This window comes from Lactuca saligna, chromosome 5 (genome assembly GCF_052625555.1).
Source record: "Lactuca saligna cultivar CGN05327 chromosome 5, ASM5262555v1, whole genome shotgun sequence".
NCBI classification, from domain to species: Eukaryota; Viridiplantae; Streptophyta; class Magnoliopsida; order Asterales; family Asteraceae; genus Lactuca; species Lactuca saligna.
The window spans coordinates 258,734,204-258,751,603 of record NC_136421.1 but is presented as its reverse complement, the minus strand read 5'-3'; the positions used below and the strand labels follow the sequence as shown (position 1 = coordinate 258,751,603).

The 17,400-nt window shown below is 35.0% G+C and overlaps 1 long non-coding RNA gene and 2 pseudogenes across 2 annotated transcripts; 1 reads left to right on the top strand and 2 right to left on the bottom strand.

Moving 5' to 3' along the window:
- Positions 1-2,549: 2,549 nt before the first annotated feature.
- On the bottom strand, positions 2,550-3,338 carry LOC144997556 (vacuolar iron transporter homolog 4 pseudogene; annotated as a pseudogene).
- Positions 3,339-7,493: 4,155 nt separating this feature from the next.
- On the bottom strand, positions 7,494-9,952 carry LOC144997553 (vacuolar iron transporter homolog 3-like; annotated as a pseudogene). Its single transcript, XR_013659847.1, has 2 exons — positions 9,772-9,952; positions 7,494-8,192 (listed from the first exon to the last, which is right to left on the bottom strand). The product of XR_013659847.1 is annotated as a vacuolar iron transporter homolog 3-like (transcript).
- LOC144997554 (uncharacterized) lies at positions 9,712-12,265 on the top strand. The gene is made up of 3 exons (XR_013659848.1): positions 9,712-9,942; positions 10,354-10,467; positions 11,757-12,265. It is a non-coding gene; the product is annotated as an uncharacterized LOC144997554 (long non-coding RNA).
- The last annotated feature ends 5,135 nt before the right edge of the window (positions 12,266-17,400 follow it).

Sequence of the window (17,400 nt, the reverse complement as noted above, 5' to 3'; positions counted from 1 at the left end):
TTAGTGTCTTAAATGTTGCACCTTTAATGGAGTCACAAACACCACTAAGCAACTTAGATGAAGAAGGAGGAGAGATAAGGCACCAAAAACGACTGGAAACCCTAAAGCAAGTATTCACCACGTTTTTGGGGCCATAAGGGTTCTTTATATATGCTGGCTATTAGGGTTTACAGCTAGGAAACTCTAATCTGACTGCTTAAGCCCTAAGCAGCCCATAGACTCCATCTTTAGAAGCCTTGGACGATTTCTAATCGGTTTCCCCAAAGAATTCGTCCACTCCAACTTCTATGGAGTCCATTAGCCCATCCATGTAATTATCTTATAATTACACAATAAGTCCCTTAAGTTTAATTAATCTCTTTTAGCCACAAAATTAATTCTTAATTTAATTCTTGACTAATATTAATTAAACAATATGATTTCTCCTTTAATATATTATTCTCATAATATATTAATAAATCATAATTAAACCTTTCTCTCCTTAATTCATCTTACATGTTGTTATGGTGAAGGCAACCCAAAAGGACCATGCTCATAATCGGGTCAAGTACATACCAAAATAGTTATGAACTTAGACACTATTCCAACAGTCTCTCACTTGGATAAGTCTAATAACTATTTTGCATAACTTCAGAACCTGGTCAGCGATCGTAGCTTTTAAAAGTCGATGTCAACTCTGATATTATCAGATACGCGTGTCCTTTAGATAAGGGATCATATATTCCTCCATTGGGTTTATTGTTGTCTAACATCATCTAGATCATATAATCCATCATAACTTCACATTCATATACAATATCTCTCAATTTGGGATTCTAGGGGTTCTTGGTGGTCTTTTTACCTAAATCATCAAAACAATCAATGGAATTATTGGTTTGAGATTGGAACCACAAAAACTACCCAAGAAATGTTAGACACCAAACTCTAATCACTGAATCCCATAAAACTCGGCATTGGGGTTTCACCCAATCCACAAATTCGATTTTCTAGGTTAAAAGGGAAGAGTTTTACCTTGCAAGCCTTAGTTCTTTTCCTTCTTTGCTCGGTTCCTTAATTCACCACTTGAATCAAACCCTAGATATTAAGAAATGAAGAAATCACCATTAGAGATACCATTTTTTGAAAAACAAAAATATGATGAATAAGGGGAGTTTATGTGAATCTTATTTCCTTAATTTTTTACATTTGGTCCCTCTAGTTTGAGCATCTTGCCAATTTTTACCATTATTCCCAACTTTATCATGTTATTTGATATATTTAAACCACTAATATCCTTATTTTATTTTTATTTAAATTTTTAGGATGTTACATGATCCCTACAAGATGCAGCTAAAGATCAATGGTAAAAAAAATATTGTTGACCTTCTTACTACGATGTCCATTTCGAAGGCGTTCAACATGTTAGATCTTTACAAGTAGTCAAGGTCGAGTTCTCATCAAATGAGGGCGTATCCCATACTCTTGTAATTATCTTAGAGTAAGGGTACCTAAGTGTTTATCTCTGAGATCTCTTTGTAACCTATTATATTCATTTCTATACAATACATAGTTATACACCCCCCTAAACAAAGCAAAGTGATAAAAAATTGTAATTTACTCTTTATTATATTACACAATACAAAATTATAAGAAGGTGGAAAGCTCTGTATGATGACACTTGCATCAAGGATTTAGGGAATCGTTACCAAGATTAAAATTTGGAAGGAGTGTGCACTCCACACTAAAGGCGGAAAATACAATATTAGTTTAGGAAAAGGTTGCAGGATCCACACAAATACTTGAGCTACCATCCGTCACAACGTTTTAACAACCAAAAGTTAAATTTTGGTAGCATTATTGTTTCTTTTTTCTTCCCACCATAGTGGATAGAATTAAACTTGGTTAGTTATGAGAATTCTAACTTGCCATATATTCATCTTGATCATCCTTAAAATTTGAAAATACCCATAAATTATCAATTTAATTTATGACCGATGTCTTAAGCTTAGTCACCCGCATAAACATAGATAACACAAACCCCCTAAGTTCCCTTATGTCAAGGTAGTCTTAAATGATTTCCGAATGTTTTATTAAACAAAATATCAATTTAGTAGTACAAAAAGCTCATATCACATAAACTCAATAGGGTGTACTGCATAATGCCAGGTGCATGAAATCAACTTCAAGCTGTTTACACAAGCTTAATTAGATAAGACTAAAGTGAGTAACAAGAAAAAATCTAATTAATGTTTATGGGAACTAACATACTGAAACTCATTGCATCACCATGGCTATGAAGGTGCAAGGCTGCATAGGATAGAGCTCACAGCATGCATCCTCCTCAAAAGTCGTAAACAGTTACATATACTTGAAGGATTATAAAATCACATAACAGATGCACACCATGTGTGTCGATATGTAAAATGAACAAGGTAGTCAAATTTTCTTCCCCATTATATAATAATCATTGCATGGTGTTAAATATCACATGAAAATCACTGATGCTTTGTCAATCATATCTCTTTAATTGTGATTGAAACCAGTGACCTTATGGCTAATTGGAACAAACAGAAAGTGCAAGCTTCCAACTGTAATATATTAAAAACGTGAAAATACAATCTGGTAAGTACAACACTACATGACAGTAGATCCTATCCCCATGGTCAGTCCATAAGTAATAGCCATAGCCAGCCACCCTCCAACCAGAATCCTAAAACAAGATTTCACCACAGGACTCCCCCCAAGAACAGCCCCAATCCACCCGAAAACCACCAGCCCCAAGCTCACTGTGGCTACCACCACCCCCAGCCTAACCTTGTGGTCCACTATAAAAGCAGCAGCCAGTAAGGGCATGATGGCCCCCAACATGAATGCAAAGGCCGATGCTGCAGCTGCCTGAATGGGATTCGGGAGTGCTTCCCTCTCACTTTCCTCCTCATTTCCTGAAATTCTCTTATCTCTCTTCATCTGAGCCACCTCTACATCTCGTTGGGAGTAGACTGAAACAAACTCACCTATTGCCATACTGCATGCACCTGCAACTAAACCAGCAAAGCCTGTAAGAATCATGGCTCTCACATCTTCCTTCACAGCTCCAACTCCCATCATCAGAGATGCAACTGAGACTAAACCATCGGTGGCTCCCAGAACAGCAGCACGCAGCCACTGTCCTCTTTGTGAGTAGTCAAATTCTTCTTCTTGTATACAGATTTGCCCATGTTCTTGTTCAGATTTGTCCTCAGAAACACGAATGCATAGATCAATATTTCCAGCCATGATGGTGAAAGAAAGAATGAGAAAATTATGTCACAAAGAATGATAAATGAAGTGTTACTTGTGGAAGATAGAATCCCACCTATGTGTTATATATAGTATGTATGTGTGTATAATGAACAATGGGTAGCTGGTGAATAAAGTTAAAGCTACCCACAAACCCTCAGATTTTGGTATATCTATTATACAGAAATAGAAAGGGCCAATGTATACTACATACAAAACACAAGAAGCTTAATAGTTAAAAAATTTAAGGCTTGTGGAATCCACACGATTGCCACCATGCAATTTGCATCTAAATTAGAAAAACATAAACAGCCCTTCATAAGTAAAAAAGGGAGGGAAAGATAGTAAAATATATGAAACGAGGGTGGAATACATGTTTTACAATAACAAAATGGCACTAACACTACTTACAAGTTAATAAAAGAGTGTAATCCTCCTAAAAGAATTATAGAAGCAATAGGACTAGGACTATATTACGTTCATATATTTCAGTTGAAGATATCATCCACTTGGTAGGAAAATTAATTATCAACCAAAAGCCAGTAGAACTAATCAACATTTGCTTGAGTGGACTAGTATTTCTATGCCAGTAACTGGTTTTGATCCTCTGCACTTTCTGTTCTGCTTCATGATATTGTGTTTATTTAATGCGCTATCCAATTCATCCCAAGGTGACTCAAGCTTTCAAAATGCTCACCCGAAGTAGTTTTTAGGTGCCCTTCTGCGTTTTATAATATTGTCAACAATTTTTACAAAAAAAATGGATACAATTGTGACCATTCAGGAGCATTTGAACGCCATATTCTGGTGGTTTCTGACTAAGGATGGTATAGTATAACCAGTTTAACCAGTATAACATATGTATATATTATAACTTTTGGTCACCATTGGTGCTGATGGACCTAATTTGTTTTTATCCATATTATTAGTTTGTTTCTTTTCTAACCATTTTTTTTATCTGTACATTGCATTCGTATCTCTACTAGATTCATGCTCATTAACTTGGCATATGTGTAAGATTAACTGTATATATATTAGACTGTCTTGCTCTAGACCTGCAAGATGAGCCTACCTTTGCATTATGCCACCAAATATTATTTTTCTAGCACAATGATTGTGTGCTGTGAAATATTCTACTCGAACAATATAATAGGGAGAAACTTATGCTAGTTAAAGTGAAAAAGAAAGAGTGTGCACTCACACCTGAAGTGGACTATTCAATCTCAACAAAAATTAAACTAGGATTGTGGATTCCACACGACTGCCACAATCCACTCAATATAAAAATGAAACAGTACCTCAAACCCTTAGTGGTGGAAAGATAAGCTTAAAAACCGGAAGGAGGCAGAATCCACAACATAAAGATGAATTGGAGAAGGAGAAGGCTCTTTCTTTGATATATTGAAGTATATTCCAAACAGCCACTTTCAAGCAAAACAATTAGGTATTTGTGTTACATAAAAGGGTGTATTTACCTCATCGCAAATACAGAAATCAAAAGAAACAAGTAAATACAGAAGGAGATTGATGGAAAACCTTTAAATGCGTAGATTGTGAACAGATATCGAAGATAACTACCCAGAAACCCCTGACAATGATATTCATATAAAGCATTCCAAAAAATAGATTAAATAGTGTCAGCACCCATGGCTACAAGCATACAAATGCTTATTTATTTTACTGTCTGTATAGCTATAAGTGTTAGTGAGCTTGAGTGGCTGATGATTTCTCTTCCAGTGACTTTTTTGCCTTTACGCCACTTCCTGTTGTCTTCATGGTATTATGTTTTCTAATGTGCTATGCATTTTACTTCAAGATGAGTAAAGTTTTCATAATGATCGTAGCCAATCAGCATTTAGGTGCCCAGTTGCTGCATTTCATAATAGTCTCAGCAATTATCGCAAAATAATGGCCATAATTGTGACCATTTGAACACCACCCATGTGGTTTCTGACTAAGGGTGAGATGCCTAGTTCAAGTTGTGTAATAAGTAATACATACATACATGCTGATTGACCTCAGTTTATTTTTGCTTATTATATGGTTATTTGTTTTCTATCCCCTTGTTTCATATGTACTAATTGAACATGCCGATGTCTTGAGTAAGATTTACTTAAAAAATGGGTTTGTGATGATAGAGAAGGCTCACCCTTTGGGCGATATGCTTATGTCTTGTGTGTAAGATTTACTTATATCTATTAAATTGTCTTCCTCTAGCTAAATAATTTTGTTTATGACAGAATGGTTTTAATCAAAAGAGTAGAGAACTATGGTTCTTACAATGAAAAGGACAGAGTGCACTAATTACTTAAAAGCTAGTAATCAATCTTAACAGAAAAAAATATCAAGGATTATGGAATCCAGATGACTGCCATAATCTGCTCAATATAGAAATGAAATAATATCTCAAAACAATGTATAACTGAATTGGTGTGAGCAATCCACACAAGTGGTGTGGAAAAGTGAATATAAAAATGGAAGGAGTGTGGAATCCACAGTACCACCCACTCCCACAGCATAAAAAATTGAAAGAAAAAGGAAAAGGCACATCAAAAGAAACTGATTAAATACTATCAGCAGCCATGGTGACAAACTTATCAATGCATGCCTATCTTTTTTCTTGCTTATATAGTCTAGGGTAATTCCAATATGTTTGTGTACAGAATATTATTGTTTGAAGTACAAGGTACTTGAATTGTAATACATTTTAACTTATGCACACTATATTGTAGTACTAACTTAACCAACCTATATTATCCTGCTAGTACACAAATATGAAGAACTGATTTTATCAGTTCCATTTCCACTTTAGCATTTTTTTTTATCGTTAATCAGTTTTGTTTCATTTCTTCATGCTAGTGTGCTTTGAGGAATTAAGGGTATTTATCTATTGTTCAACTCTAAAGGCATTATTCTTATTCGAATTACTAGAAGCATAATTAATTATCACTCAAAGCTACTGGTTTGCATCTTTTATCTTTAAAGTGTATTAATTGAGTGCTAAATAACAAAGCTAGAAGGCATAATAACTAATTACAAAAGCATTTACAGCAACAACCAAAGCAGCTTGTTTGTTGAGCTTCCAAAACATCATTTCCAAGAAAGAAACAAATAAGGATGCTACAGTGGACATGTGGTAAATCATTGTTTGGAGTGGCGTTGATCACCAAAAACTTAAAGTAAAGGAAGATTGTGGTGGTTCTGCTATGTACAAAAGAGGCAACCAAATAGGAAGATAGTGTGAGGTTGGACATGAAGGAGTTGGCTCTTACCAAGGACATGATCTCAAATAGTAGGTTGTGAAGGTTTAGAGTAAGGATAGTGGAGTAGTTTAAGTCCTAGTTTCCTTCTTATATGATTGTGATTTTCATACAACATTTTTGTACTTACTTTTACCCCTATGTGTTCCTTCTTTTCTCCCCTTTTCCCTTTAAGTCATGTTAGTCCCTACTTTATGAGTAGTTCCTTCTTTTTTCGATGTTCTACATCATATGAGCAAGTAATCAAATTTCTAAGGAAAGTGTTTCCACGAGTAGACCGTTGTGTACTGTCAATTCTTCTTTCAAAACGCCATATTCCAGTAGCTTTTTATACTAAAAGATATCATAACTATAAAAACATCTAAGGCAACAATTAAAGCATATAACTTTACTTCAAGTCACACATCATCATAGCTAGGAAAGAAAAAAAAAATGAAATGTGTAAAGCCCCTAGAAAAGGCGGGTGACTGAATAGACTGTTTTTTAAATAAATTCAAGGCTTGTGGAATCCACACGACTGCCACCATGCACTCAGCATTCATAACTGAAAAATATCAAAAGCGCTTTGTACATCAAGCAAAAGAGAGTGGTGATCCCAAGTGGTGGAAAGATAAGTACTAATTACTCTTTCCAATTTCAGACTTTCAATTTTTATAGGTTTTTAAGATGTAATCCTTCTAACAGAATTATAGAAGCAATATGAGTAGGACAATGTAATCTTTGCTCAGGTTCCCTACATTCTTATTAAAAATTAAAGCAATTAATGAGTGTTATATTGAAACTTCGACCCTTACCAAATCTGGTCATGCTTTTGACAAGATCCCTTTTCCATGAACTTAAGCTTCCATTCATCAAGAATATACATGGCTTAGTAGTAATAGGCACCCATCCAATCAGAATAGATGTTTAAGCAAAAGAAAGAAAGCAATAAGAGCTAAATGATATAATCTTAATAAAACGTTAATTTATAAACTTGGCCCATCTTAAACATCTTTTACTGTTTGGCATGAAACTGAAATAAGCAACAACAGAGAAAACAACTACTATAGTAAAAACACGTCAACTATAATACGTTGCAATGCTACAAACGAGTAGATCCTATATCCATCTGATCAGTCCAAAAGTAATGACCATAGCCAGCCACACTCCAACTAGAATCCTAAAACCAAACTTCACAACAGAACTCCTCCCTAGAACAGCTACCATCACCCCCAACATAAATGCAAGAGCAGCCACTGCATCTGCCTGAATGCATGGGATTTGGCAGTTCATCCTTCTCCCTTTCTTCTTTTCCCAAAATGCCCTTCACTCTCTTCAGCTGAGCCACCTCTACATCTTGTTGCGAGTAGACTGAAACAAACTCACCTATTGCCATACTACATGCACCTGCAACTAAGCCAGCAAAGCCTCTAAGAATCATGGCTCTCACATTTTCCTTCACAGCTCCAACACCCATCATCAGAGATGCAACAGAGACTAGACCGCTCAGAACAGCAGCACGCAACCACTGTACTCTTTGTGAGTAGTCAAATTCTTCCTCTTGTATACAGATTTGGTCATGTTCTTGTTCAGCTTTGTCCTCAGAAACCCGAATGCATAGATCAATATTTCCAGCCATGATAGTGAAAGAAAGAATGCAAAAGGACGTCTTACTTGTTGAAGATAGAATCCTCCCTATATGTTATATATAATATATGATGAACAATGGGTAGGTTGTGAAAAAGTTAAAGATAGTGTGAAACCCACATGCCCTCAGATTTTGATATGTTCATTATAGAAAAAAAAAATAGAAAGAGCCAATACTACATACATAACATGGGAAGATTGATCGCTAAAAAATTCAAGGCTTGTGGAATCCATATGAGCCGTGCACTCGACGTCTAATGAGAAAAGCATCAACAGCCCTTCATAATTCGTAAACAGAAATGGAGGGGTGATGATGATCTCAAGTGGTGGAAAGATAGTAAAATATATGAAAAGAGAGTGGCATCCACACATATGCATATTGATGAACCTAACAAAATGAGTAGGCTCATGGTCTGATGATCTGATCTGTTGACCACTTTCACGATCACAAAATGGCACTAATACTACTTACAAGTAAAATAAGAGAGCGTAATTTGCCTAATAAAATTATATAAGCAATAGAACTAGGACAATATCGTTGCTCTGTTTAATTTCCTACATTATTATCAAAGATATCATCCACTTGAATTGGTAAGAAAATCACTACCTTAATTAGTGAATTTGGCACATGGATATCAAAGTTACCAACCAAAAGCCGGTAGAACTATCAACATTTGCTTGAGCAGCTGACTATTTCTATGCCAGTTACTAATTTTGATCCTTGGCACTTTCTGTTCTTTCTTCATGGTATTGTGTTTATTTAATGTGCTATATGTTCAAGTCATCCCAAGGTGGCTAAAGTGTTCTTAATAATCTTTCAAAGCAGTATTTTAGGTGCTCGGCTGCATTTCATAATACTCTCAACAATGGGTTGGACAGTTTAACTTGTGTTATAATATATGTATATATTATACCTTTTGGTAAGGAATGGTGCTGATGAACTCATGAACCTAATTTGTTTTTATGCTTATTATTAGTTTGTTTCTTTTCTATCCATTACTTTCATCTGTACCAAACATTCCTATCTCTAGTCTCTACTCTCTACTGGATTCATGCTCATTATCCTAGCATATGTCAAAGATTTACGTTATGTCTATTAAATCTACGCCTACCATTGCAGCATGCAACCAAATATTCTTTTTCTAGCAGAATAAGTTTGTGTATTGTGAAGGGCTCTACTCAAACTAATTAATAGGGAGAACTTACGCTTCTTTTAAATTATATATTGAAAAGGAAAAAGCGTGCATTCACAAGTCACAACTAAATCTGTAGTAATCAATCTCAACAAAAAACAAGGATTGTGGAGTCTACACTAGTGCCACAATCCACTCAATATAAAAATGAAACAATACATCAAAACATATAAAACTGAATGGTGTGTGCAGTCCATAAGTGGTGGAAAGATGAGTTTAAAAAATGGAAGGAGTGTGGAATCCACACCACCCACAACAAAAAGATGAATTGGAAAAGGAGAAGGCATGTATTGAAGTATTTTCCAAACAGCTACTTTCAAGCAAAAAAATTAGGTATTAACGTTACATAAAAGGGTATATTATTAGATCACCTCATCCCAAATACAGAAATCAAAAGAAACAAGTAAATACAGAAGGTGAGATTGATGGAATACCTTTCAATACGTAGATGGTGAAAAGAAATTGAAGATAACTACCAACCCAGAAGCCCCTGACAATGATATTCAAATAAAGTGTCTCAGCACCCATGGCTATAAAAGACTGTGCAGGAGGGGAGCGATGATAAGCGTGCGTAGAAGGGGGAAGAAGAAAGAGAGACGTACGAGGTAGAAAAGTAGAAAACCCAGCGTGGGTTTCTCGTTTTTTATTAAGAGTATATATTTAAAATAGTAAAATCTCCGCCAAAGTCTCACTAATTTTTGGTTAGTTTACCTATTAATCTAAATATTTATTTTTTAAATAGAAAAATCTATTTTCAATTGAAAAAAATAAGGACTTTTCGATAATTTAAACAAAATAAAAAATGATTGAGATATTTTTATTCAAAAAATAAAATTAATTTGTGATTAACCCATTAACTTACCTAAAATATTGAGACTTTACCGAAGATTTGTCTTTAAAATAAGGATAACTAACCATGTCTTTTATAAAGTTTTAACAAAGATGACATTTATTTTCATCAATTCTAAAACTAACCAACTTGTCCGAAATGTGGCATTTTCGGATCATGAAAATAGGTAAAGTCCGTTTGTATGGTACGATCAAATAGTTTGGAAAAATCAAAAAAAAAAAAAAATAGAACTCCAATTTTGAAGTTCTTTTTGAAGAAAAATATGGATTCCACGAACCAGGTTAGTTTACATGTTTATCTGCTTGGATTTTATGTCATAATGTGTAAATTACATGTTTGGAATGCAAAGAACATCTCTGAAATACAAAAAGCAGGTACAAACATATAATCTATGTAGGCTTGGATTCTATTTTTTCTTTATTTCTTTTGTTAGATTTTTCACTAGCCTACTTATTTTGTAGCCCATACAGCTTTAGAAAAATACTTTTAGAACTCCAGATTTATCTATAATTACATGATCTTTTCCAAAATACGAAGAACTATTTGTAATGATTTTTTTTAATTTATTTAGTAAACCACTACATAAATAGTAGAATGTTGTGTATATAGTTTTTTTAGTAAATAATAATGATTTTCATACAATAAAAATTTTAGAAGTCTGAAAACCAAAGAATTAGCCCGAATGAGTACGATGGTGTACCCAATCAATTTACAAGTATCTTGCTTAAGAAAATAGGATTTACATATAAGGAAATAATGGCACACCTACAAGAATCTTCAAGATTAGAGGCGCTGAGGTTTGTCTCATAATATATATATATATATATATATATATATATATATATATATATATATATATATATATATATATATATATATATATATATATATATATATATATATATATATATATATTGAGAGAGAGAGAGAGAGTCAAGATCAAATAAGAAGGAAAATTTTGGTAAAAGGTAAGAAGTTTTTTTTCTACATATTTTTTTAGCAAACATACAAAATGAATCATTAGATAATTCAAATAAAAAATTCCCAAAAAAACATCTTCATGATTCATTTTTAACTAAATTAAGAAAAAATTCACTTTTATGACAATTTTAGTGAATAACAACGAAATCATTATATAAATGAATCATCAGTGTGTTTTTTTGAGATTTTTTTGGTGAATCATGTTATTTTTTATTCATCTAGTGATTCATTTCTTTTGTTCGTCACAAAAATATGTAGAAAAAAAAAACTTCTTACCTTCCTACCAAAAAAAATTTCTTACCGGATCTATATATATATATATATATATATATATATATATATATATATATATATTCATTTGTAGAAACAAACTCGGGTGTGGCAATAGAAAAAAAATCCATACCCATCATGTCAAACATGAAAGTAATAAGGAAATTATATAGGGTATTAATGCATAAATTAATAATAAATAGAACTCTGAAAGACCTCAAGCCTTGAGAAATCTATTATTTTACCGTTCTATAATGTTCAATTATTTTGTAAACATATCACTGTTTTATAGAATTGTATGTTTTTTTTTTATCATAGTCTTCAACATCCACCGCTACACCATCTACGCCAATAGAATATGAAGTGATAGATGTTGAGGTTAGACAACGAGGTCTTATTGATACGATTGCATTAGAAATGATTCGTGATTTTCAAGGTGTACAAGAGCAATTGTTAGTATTGGAAATCCCATTACAACATTCAGAAGTCGATGATCATAGAAAGTTAGCTCTTTATAATATGAAAATCCTCATGATTACAATGTCTAAAGATATACAAAAGTTTCTTAACTCAATGAAAAGAATCGAAGAAGCACGTGGGGCGAGTGCAACACTTGAGGAGCGAGTTCAAATTGCCGATAATACGTTCAGCTTAATTGAAAGCTACATGCAATTGTTTGAAGTTCACATAAACACTGCTTGTTTGCACCGTATGCAAGTCCAAAGTAATAGTGGATATCACATATAAAGAAAATGCAATGTTATTTTAAATAGTAATATGTAACATGTTATGGTTTTGATGAATGATAATACTTTTCATTTTCATTAGGTAAAAGACCTTACAACACGATACAAGAACCTTACAATTCCATTCGTTGCAAACTTTATTTTTGGGTACACATGTAACACTCGTCCTTTTTACAAAACATGTTGTTATGGCTTGAAAACATCTTCTGACATTTAAGTCAAGTTTATCAAAATATGGTCCCAAAATTTTCTTTACATTTTAAAATCACTTTACATTGATTGATTAATTATAGGGTTTCATCCGATACTAACATAATTACAGTAAAGCGGTGAATATACCGTCTCTATAGAAATTATGTCTAGCTTTTACACTTCATTAGTTTACTGCAATACAAACACAATTCTTTAATGCTTCATATTTGAGCCTTGAGCCTGAAACACATTACATTTACCAACAAACAATAGACAATATTTTTTGGTAAGTTATATAGCTAACAAATATAAACAATTTATGTAATCATAAGTACGTTTGATTTTCATAAACTGTAACATCCCAAAAATCACGATAAAATTTTCATTTTTCAATTTAGGTGAAATCATTGTTTTATTGAAAACCCAAGTCATAAAAAATAAGTATCAAGTACAAATATCCCAAAATCAAAGTGTCATAAAATCTACAAACAAATCACTAAAAGATGTGTACAATCATCCCTTTGCCTTGCCCCTAACCTTTGAAATACCTAAAACCATGACAATCTAACTATAGGGAAAAGCTTAGCGAGTTCCCCCCAAAATACACACACAACAAAGCATATACAACCATGCATGCTAGGTCTGATCCGTTGTCGGACTGGAATACCCTCGAGCCCACAACCATCTGGTTAGATTACCCCTGAGACTACTACATGAGTTTGGTTTGCCCACCTATCCCACGGCTCATGTTTAGATTGCTCTCGAGCCTAAAGTATAAGTTTGGCTTGATTTTCCGACCCACAACTTATGTATGGCTTGCTCCTAGGTTTGTTGACCTCCGCGTAGAGTAATATTGCCTCCACCCAACCCCACTAAGTCAACATATGAAACAAATAAATATATAACAGCAAAAAGATAAACATGCATATCTTAATAGTGTAACACTATAAATTTTCAAACATTTTTTTTTGTTTTGTTTTTAGATCATATAAAACTCAATATCACATTTTCTCAAAAACGACAATTATCAATTGTCAAAACACAATTCAATAAAATATCTAATAATATCCCAGAATCCTCATTCATAATTGCGAACATGTATGTACAATCAAGTCGATGCCTTCCCGCGATTCTGAGAAATACCTGAAACACATATCACACAACACGGTAAGCACGAAGCTTAGTGAGTTCCCCAAAATACCGCACACATATCATTAGCCTCTCATGACTATATATCGCTAAAGACCCTCCGATCAATGTGTCTCAGTGAAGACCCTCCGGTCTCACAACTCGGGTTGGACCCTCCGATCCTAACTCAATAAAGCACAAAATAATATACAACATAAATCACAAAGACATAATGCATGATATCACATAACTCAATATAAGTATACAAGACCCTCCAGTCAATGTCTCAAATAAGACCCTCCTGTCATATTGTATTACCACTCGTGTAAGTATAGTAAGAAGACTCACCTCGCAGAATAAAGCAGTGTAACCCAGACTCGAGCTCCTGGTCTAGACTCCGCCTACACGTATCATAATTATCTCTACTTAAAAATTATATAAATGTTAAGCTAACTCCTCTACTAAATCTCATAAAGGGTGAAAATACCATTTTACCCTTCCATGGTCTCCAACGTCCACAGTTAACCAAAACCTAAAAGTCAACAGAAGTCAGCACTCAAGTCAACAGCCCAATGTATCACAAGAAAGAAGACGCCCAACCGGTCACCTACTCAAAAACCATGTCAAAGAAGGAAGAGTTGGTCACCTTAATGAACAAGTACAAGAAAGAATATGGTTGGATGATTGCTATTATCAAAGGTTTGAGTCCGGTATGGTTCTCCCGTAAAAAGAAAGTCAAATACAAGAAAAGAGTCTCAATGGAGGTGTGGAAATAAAAAAATGTCGACACGGGGAAAATTTACAAGGTTAATGGACATCGATTGAAGCCATTCAATGAAGTTTTTGATTCAAATGTCCAAGATGTCGTCCATTTGGACGCCCCAAAGTGTTAAAGTGAAGTTTGGAGGCGTCTCGCCAAAGACGTTAAAGAATGGCATTTTTGGAAAGCATTGTGTTTTTGTGTTTTTAATTTGAATAAATGACTTTTGAAGATGCTTTTGGGATTCAAAAGAATTGTTTTTGAAGAAATCAAGAGTTTCTAGGTTTTTGGGGCCTTCCAAAGTGAGAACGGGTGAAAAACAAAGAAAAATGAAGCAAAACTGAAGATCAGGATCAGGGGGTTGCGTGACCCGCGTGCTGTTGCGCGGGTGGGTTGCGCAGCCAGGTGTGATGAAGTGACATTGGCCCAAGACTTAACTGCAAGGTCTGTGCGACCCGCGTGCTACACTGCGCGACCCGAGCATTGTGCTGGGCAATTTGGGCTATTTTTGGCTATTATTTGACCAGGTGTTGACCAAAGGTTTTAATGAGTTGACCTTTTGACTTTTCTTGACCAACATTGACCGAAATTGACCCTTTTTGACCCATAGATTAAAATGTTCAGCTTCTCTTCTTCTTCATTTAATCATCTTGACCTCCCACTCCATTCCTCTCATATAACCTTCCAGCACCCACCTCGCTCGAAAATTCAAGATTGGCGGAGTTCTACCGGTCGTAATTTCACGAAACCACCGCCACAGACATTTCCCGCCGCCCGACCCTCCGATTTAGGTCCTTTCCGCCCTTTCCTTAAGCATTGAGGACAATGCTTGTTCTTAAGCTTGGGGTGGGACATTTCCCTTTTTTTTCTTACTCTTTTTCATGCATTTTTAGTTGGGTTGCATAACATATTAGTTTAAGTTAATTTGCATTCATTTTTTTTTTATAAAATTTCAAAAAGATTTTATTTTCTTCTTTTCTACTTTTTATTTTTGCATAACATTTAGCTTAAGACATTAGCATTCATGCATTTTTGTTGTCTGTTTATTCTCACCTCTCTTGGATGCCATGGAACAGGTTCACAGTTATTGTATCATTATTGGTCCAGGATCTTGTTGCTATCTCACCCATCGAATTGGGACCACTAGCTGCAGTTTGGGATTTCATACTTGGGATCAGATGCTGGTAGCTTAAAGGGGTAAGTGATCATGGCCAGGTAGTTTCATGAAGAATTATGCATAGAATACTAACAACTGTAGGATATACTATAGCAATGGGTGTTCTTAGCCTTGCGGTCACTACCACGGAGAGGATCACACTTGATCATGTTTGAACTGTTAGGATGAAGCATTGGTGCTTGTCCCCGAGTAGAATCCATATCCGGTCTCTTTACATCACCATATCTTTTTGCGATTTTCTTAGAATTTAGAGAGTCTTTTAGTCCACATTTGGACACTTTCATTATCTTTGAAAAACCACAAGTTTGAAAAGGAGCTTGCATTACATCTTTATGCTCCACACATGGTCATTTTCACACTTAGGCCATTCGGATTATATCATTACCCTTTCGGTTCCACCTACACACCTTTGGGAACCAAATTTTGAGTCAAAGGGTTTTCTCATCAAAAAAAAAAAAAACAAAAACAAAAAAAAATGAAGCATGCAAATTTTCAGTTGCAACTATCTTAGATAGGTGGCCGGTTCAATTATTGAACAAATTTTCCAACATCTTGGTCACCCGGCGTTTGATATTCATTTGTATAGGTCTGTTTTATTGTATATAGATCGAGTTGTTATTTTTTTTTTTCTTTTCTTTCTCACAAATTGGTGATGTTAGAGAGACTGTCGAGTCGGATACTACGGGAGGTTTGGGCCAACACTAAGTGAACTGATTCCTACAACGGTGCCCGAGCGATTAAACCTAGTTACATATGAGAGAAACCGGCAGATGTGAGATCAGAGTGTGCACTTAAAGAAGAGCTCCACCCGAGCCCATCCAGTTGCTTTCTCCCTACTACAGATGTTCTTCATTGTATACATGTTCCATTGAGGCTGCAACTGCTCATCCCTCCTTACTCACCTAAAGGAGTTGTCCTGGCTGTGGTTTATGGTTCCATTGTCATCGGATGAAAAAGTTGTGAGATAGCAACGAAATCAATTCTGACCATGTTGACTAACGTCGAACAGGTTCCATGGTTCTATCCGTTCTTTTTATTTCTAGGGTAGTTCATCCCAAGTTCATTTAGTCTTGTCTTACTTGAGGACAAGTAAGGTTTAAGCTTGGGGTGATTTGATAGCTTCATTTTATTTACTTCTTTTTATAGTTTATTTTAGCATATTTCATTCATAATTTAGATAATTTCCATGCATATTTTCCTTTTTGTTATTTTATGACTATTTCGGGTACTCTCGAATCTTGTGAGCATAATTGCAGGTTTTCGGGTCTAGCGGAGTGGGAGTGTTCGGGACGTATAGGAGGCGATGAGATTTGGTAGACAAAAATGACGTTGGGCTTGATGGGTAGTGGAGATGATGCATAGAGTGATCTTGATGATTATTTGAAGACTTGGAGAGAAATAAACTTTAAATTTGCAAGATGCGGGGGAATATTCAAGGGTACGTAAATTATTAATCGGGCGAGTTCACGAGCTTTGGAGGACTTAGAGAGGTCAAATTGGGCTTAAAATGAAGAAAAACTTGAAGAAAATAGGCTAGGAGGTGATTGGATTCGACCTGGGCCAAGTGGGCTAAGCTATAGAGGCCCAAAACCTCAAAGATGCTACATCCAGGGACCACCCGCGCAACCCACCCGCGCAAGAGCACGCGGGTCGCGCAACCTCCTGCAGGGGCAGTTTCGGAAATTCTTCTTTTGAGCTATTTGAGGAAGGTTGGTGCCCATCTTTTGCATACTCTTGGACATCCGATTTTTGAAGATTCTCTCTGGAGTTTTGAAGACTTTTGAAGGCCAAGAACCCTTGAAGAACATCATATTTTTACCTCTTGATTCTTGCTTAATGTTTGGTACAAATTTCTCTAACTTTGTTTCTTTGTGTTTAGCCATGCTTGGCTAAGCTAATCTTGGTTGACTTTTGGTTAATCCTTTGAACTTTTTTTTGAATGTTGAAGAATCCATGAAC